This window comes from Halyomorpha halys, unplaced genomic scaffold (assembly GCF_000696795.3).
Source record: "Halyomorpha halys isolate HHAL.00 unplaced genomic scaffold, Hhal_1.1 Scaffold1052.1, whole genome shotgun sequence".
NCBI lineage: Eukaryota > Metazoa > Arthropoda > Insecta > Hemiptera > Pentatomidae > Halyomorpha > Halyomorpha halys.
The window spans coordinates 221,535-227,745 of record NW_027106745.1 but is presented as its reverse complement, the minus strand read 5'-3'; the positions used below and the strand labels follow the sequence as shown (position 1 = coordinate 227,745).

Genomic DNA, 6,211 nt, shown 5'->3' with positions numbered 1-6,211 from the left:
GGTGTCCCAATTTACATGTTCACCCCCTCCCTCCAACTTAACAAACATTTTCTTAAATCAAATTAAATTTTAAAGCAACTTTTTATTTGTGATTTTTCCGATCCAACATCTTGAATATGGAATTCGCTGAAAACCTTTAACAATTGTTTACGGTTTTTGAGTATTTTCGCATCTCATATCTTAGTACGATAGATTAATATTGTATACTGTGGTGTTGATTATAGATAATAGTTGACCGTAGATTAATATGTGGGGAAGATGGTCCGGAGGGGGGGGGGGAGGTGCGGTCAGGAAATAAACAAAAACTACTTATTTGTGCCAACGTTTTGACCTGAATTTCAGGTCTTTATCAGGGAGCTTAGGCAGACTAAGATTCTGGCTAAACTCAACAACAAATTGCATTTAGTCAAAACCTCTGCCTAAGCTCCCAGATGAAGACCTGAAATTCAAGTTGAAACGTCGGAACAAATAAATAGTTTTTTTTACAAACTATGTGTTTTTAAGATGCTCAAAAATAAGGTTACGACCTTCCTCTGCAAAGTCTTATACCTGTTTGAATAAACCATGAGGGAGGGTAGGACTAGACACTAGGAATTTGTTTTGAGTCAGTCCCCACGCTCTCACTTTAAATATGTGCTTGAATCAGCATTTACATTCATGAGAATTATGAGATATATATTTTTAGAGCAAATAGTTTCTTCAAATTATTATTATGAAACCACATGTACATAGTATAATTTAAGATTAATAACTATTACTATTAAAACATTACAGTGTGTTCTACATTGTTGTGATCCAACTAACTCGAGGTTTGTGCCAGAAACTGAATGAGTTTTGAGATGGAGGTAAAGAGTTTGCTTTGGTTTTCCTTCTCGTAACCGTTCCTTCTAGCAGGTAGTCCGTCTATTATTTCTGTTTTGTATTTTACGTTTTTATATTTAGTGTTGTTAATTATGTCTCATGTATTTATTTGGTTAAAGTAACATGTAATTACATGTACATCCGATTTTTTGTTGATAGTCCGAATTTAAATTTTTCTATTGTAATCAATTCTTTTAAATTCTGCTTAAAGTTGTTTTTTTTTCCAATGTAAGAATTTTGGTGTATAAAATTTGAATTTATGTCCTGTTTGTCTAAAATGTGTGGTGAGAGCAGTTTGGTGAGGTTTATCATAGATGCACAACTGTGTTTCTGTTGATATAGCCTTCTTTTGAGATACTGTTGTGAAGTTCCAAAATAGGATTTCCCACAGTTCTCTTCACAGGGAATTTTGTACACTGTATTAGATTGTCGATATTTTGTCTTTGTCTTTGGTATTGGTGCAAAGTTTAGATAAAGTGGCTGTGTTTTGTTTGTAATTGCATATTCGTTTTTGGTTTTGTTATTAACAGAATAGTTTATGTGGGGTACCCATTTGCTCAAGAAGTTCTACAACTTTATTTTCTGCTATTTTAGGTTCTTCATCATCCAAAATGAATAGGTTTTGGCACCAATTTGTTTCTATTTTCCCATTCCATTTTCTAATGGAAAGTAGATCTAAAAATGGTATTTTGTTTTCTATTTCGAATTCTATGGTAAAATTTAATCTGGAAAAGTAGTTGTTAAATTCCCTTAAAACTATTTCTTTTTCATTATTCTTAGTTGGTATTGCGGTTATTATATAGTCAACAAATTTATATATGAACGGTATTTTGGGTATTACTGTGTCTAATAAATCTTCTAAATAAATATCTCCTAAAATCAGGGCAATAGGATATCCTATGGGACACAAATTTTTGGATATAGAATTTTTCATTGAATTGACAGTATCCTTCATCAGTGTACTATGTATAGTGTAATAGTAAATATATTAATGATTTATAGTATTTTGAGAATATATGTGTGTGTTTCGAGTTTGTTCCATTTGTTTTGAATCATAGTTTTTTTTTTTTTTTATAGTGATGTGCATATTAGTAAACAGTGATGATTTGTCCAATGAAATGAGTTCGTACACTTATAGAATTTTAATGCTGGTGATATTTTTTTTAAATTCAAATGAGTCTTTAACATTATATTTATTTCTAAAAATATGCTTTAATATATCTGCTAAATATTTTGATAGCTCGTATGTTGGGGAATTCCGGAATAATATATCTGCTAAATATTTTGATAGCTCGTATGTTGGGGAATTCGGGAATAATATATCTGCTAAATATTTTGATAGCTCGTATGTTGGGGAATTCCGGAATAATATATCTGCTAAATATTTTGATAGCTCGTATGTTGGGGAATTCCGGAATAATATATCTGCTAAATATTTTGATAGCTCGTATGTTGGGGAATTCGGGAATGAAACTATTAGTCTAACTGGATTTCTTTCTTCGTGTTTTTTTGTTAATGAATATAATTTGGATGGTGTCAGTGAATTTGTAACGATTTTGTAGTAGTATGTTTTGTTATAAATCAACTTTTGCTGTTTTAACTGTGTTAAGTTTACGTTTGTGTGAGTCATTAATTTATGTGTTGGGTTAGAATCTACTTTATTATATGTTTGTTCCTCATTTACTAACGTATTTGCAGTTTGTGTTTATGCTTCGTGAAGTGTAGACATCTGGTGTTACCATCTCCGAAGGATTAAATATTAAACATTCAACAACAGATAAGGGACGTCTTTCATTTACTTTTTTATTAAAGCTCATTGATTTTTGGTTACATTAAAAGGTTTTTTGTTTTTTTTTTAATTTCCATATACAAAAAAAAATATGTACGTATATATTTTTTTTCTCTATCATTAAAATGATTCAGTTATTACTATGGCTAAATCTCCTCCTGCTAAACGTAAAAAAGCAAGCATAGGAAATAATGAATTAAAAACGAAAAACTATACCAGTTTTTCCATTATTAAAGGAACCGAAACGGATGATGATGGGAATGTTTTCGATTTCAGTAGGATCTCGCCTTTTTTTATTTATTTAAACTTAAATAATATTATCGGTAACGTCAAGCCATGCAAAAAATTAAAAGATGGAACCCTTTTAATAGAAATGTTGTCTGATAAACAATGTGATAAATATTTTTATTATGAAAATTTTTTAAGTGATTTCCCGATTAAAGTTGAACCGCACGGCAGGCTAAACATGAGTAGAGGCGTGACTTGGTGTCCGCAGCTCAGTTTTTGTTCTATCGAAGAAATAAAAGAGGAATTGAAATTACAGAACGTTCTTGATGTAAAAAGGATGACCTTTTATAAAAATAACGAAAAACATGAAAGTCATAATTATCTGCTAACCTTCAACATCCCTACTTCACCTTTAAAATAGGATTTCACAATGTTAATATAAGAATGAATCCAACGCACTGAAAAACCTAAAAAAAGTTAGTGTACAGACTGATGAATTAAATGATAAAGCTTTTTTATTTAAAAATCCATTAAAACCAACTATGTAACCATCCTTAAGTGTATGGGTATTTTTTTTTTTTACGAGGGTCGGTGGAAATCTTCAAAAGACACGAATAGGCCCGTACCTATCTGTCTATGGGATTTTTACCCATTAAAACCACCGCCCTACACCTGTTCATTCCTCTCCATGGGACCACCGCCCTACACCTGTTCATTCCTCTCCACGGGACCACCGCCCTACACCTGTTCATTCCTCTCCATGGGACCACCGCCATGCATTACTTCATGGAGGGAAATGGCTGAGTGCTGCCTCATTTTCTTCACATGGTTTTCACAATTTCATGTCAGTCACGTCTTCTGGATCTCTCTACCGCTTTCAATCTCTTAAGGATGACTGTGGTGAAAACATTCATTCATAGCATTGCGTTTCAATGCTTGTCTGAGCGCAGCATATAGCTTACCACATTTTCAGGTGATTCAGAAGGACGAAGAGACCCCTTGGAGAGTTATCAAGGAAAGATTTGGATAGCTGCCAATACTGCTTCCGAAGACCTGTCCTGCACCTGGAGCGGCCATTGCCGCAATTACTGAAGAGGTCAATCTTGGTCACCCATTTCTACCCGTTCTATGTAAATGTGTCAATTTTTAAATATTTGAGCGGGGCATCTGTGGTAGGTGTCTTCTCCTGTCTTCCTTTAGGCGCATAGTCTCAGGGATTCCACAGTGATTAGTCTTACCCTAATGATATGATAGGGTGACTTTTCGTTGTTTTCCTTCTTCCAAAAGGCATCATCAGTTTGCAACGAACGAATATCCTGTCCATTCCTATCAGTTCATCACGCCATAGCCGCATTTAACTTTGGTCAATCCAGTAGTTTTCGTCTTCCATATAATTTGTCTCTTCTTGTCGTTAATTCTTTCTTCTATTTCCTTTATGTCTCTTGGTTATTCTTCTGCCGAACTCTCGTTATTCGACAATTCTTCCCTATCATCTTCTTCTGCTTCATCCTATTCTTACTTTCTAGGCATCCATTCCCTCAGAAACTGTTTCATAACACCTGACGGTTCCTTAGCCTCCTCCTCTATTGCATTTACTGTTATTGCTCGTGACCACCAATCAGCTACTACATTTTCTTTTCCTTGTTTATATATAATTTCCATATTATACAGTCCCAGAAGTTCCTTCCCACGCTTAATCCTGGCCAAAGACTCTTTCAACTTCTCCACCCATTGCAGGGGCCTGTGGTCAGTGTGTACTCTAAACCTTCTGCCAAACACATAGGGCCTAAAGTGGTCAACAGCCAACACCATTCCTAAGAGCTCTCGCTCCATTGCGCTGTATCTGGTTTCCATCTCCGTCAGGCTTCTACTGGCGTACGCAACAGGGCGACCTCCCCCTTTACCCTCCTAAGACAACACCGCTCCCAGCGGGTACTCACTCGCGTCTGTTGTGATAGTAAATTGGTGAGTAAAATCTGGAAATGCAAGCACTGGCTCCCGCTGCAGCTTCTCCATACACCGCCTGATGTTGTCTTCCACAATTAGAGTTATCATCACTTTCGGCCGTATCTGTTGGGCGTTGATCTCCATTGGTTCGCCCGGCCCACATCTCTTCTTCGGTACATATATGGGCACTGTTTGGCTATGTGTCCCTCATTTCCGCATTCGAAGCATCTTGTACGCGGGCAATGTACCACTGAATGCCTAATCTTTCCACAACTGTGACACTTGTAGTCCTCCCGCCGACTATTGTTTCTGGGTCTAGCTAGGCTTCTTATATTTTCTTGGTTACTAGCTCTCTCTCTTCTACCGTCTCCGTGTTCTCTCCTTCTCCAAGGGTTGGGGATGTTTTTTGGCCGTTAATATCCTATCTGGGTCACCCCGGCTCTTCTACTTTTATTTTTGCCTCCTCCTCTCTAGTGCTTGTTTCTATAAGATCTTGAGCAATTTCCACAAATGAGCGCTCTTTCGGAAATCCTCCTTTCTTCCTCAGCTCTCTTGGGAACTGAATCTTTAGTACCATGGATAGGAATTGCATCCAACCCCGCACCTGGATTGTTTCCATCATCTCGCTTATTTTATCTTGTATTCTGTTAAAGTGTGTCAGGAGTTCCGTAGCATATTGCCCAATAGTCTGTTTTGGTTGTTTCGTCTCCCTGATCATCATAAATATGTTCTCTGAGGTCCATTGTCCTCCTTCCAACGCCTTCTTTAATATTTTTTTGCTAACTCTCCAAGTGGTCTCTTCGTCTGCCTGAATCTGATTAACAATGCTCCTCTTTACTCCTGAAACGACCGCTGCTTTTAATATCTTTGCTATCGAGTAGATTTTCGACAGACTTCGCTTTAATTCGATTTATTAGTCGGTCACCCCCTTTTAAAAAGTGATTTAATTCTACCGTTTCTCCGGTGAATTTTTGTAAGTCCGACACCGCCTTCCTCAGGTCCTGGGCATCTGCTGTACGGACCTTAATCCATTCTTGCATCGTGGCATGGGCTTGCTCTAAAGAGACTTCCGGTAGTGGCTGAATTTCTTCCAGGGGTGGGTTCCCTGCAAATAAAGGTTGGTTGACTGCAGCTTGAGGTTGGTTATTTTGGTTTCAACCCTCCGTTCAGGTTCAGAACTGCTACTCTCACAATTCCGTTACTGGTCATATTTTTATAAAATGAAAGGAGATGAAAAAATTCAAACAAAACAAAAAAAAATTCTTTAAAACAATAATTACTCCGGTATCCAAAGGTCCCTAGTTTAGTCAGCTGACATTGAAGTAACAGCGGATTGTAACTTATATATAAATATATGTATATAACATGTAACATAATATAATATAT

The 6,211-nt window shown here is 36.4% G+C and overlaps 1 protein-coding gene across 1 annotated transcript in view; it reads left to right on the top strand.

Annotated features, from left to right (window-relative positions):
- LOC106688103 (putative leucine-rich repeat-containing protein DDB_G0290503) overlaps nucleotides 1–6,211 on the top strand; it is a gene marked incomplete at both ends in the record, with an annotated part of 171,142 nt that overhangs the window by 60,119 nt on the left and 104,812 nt on the right.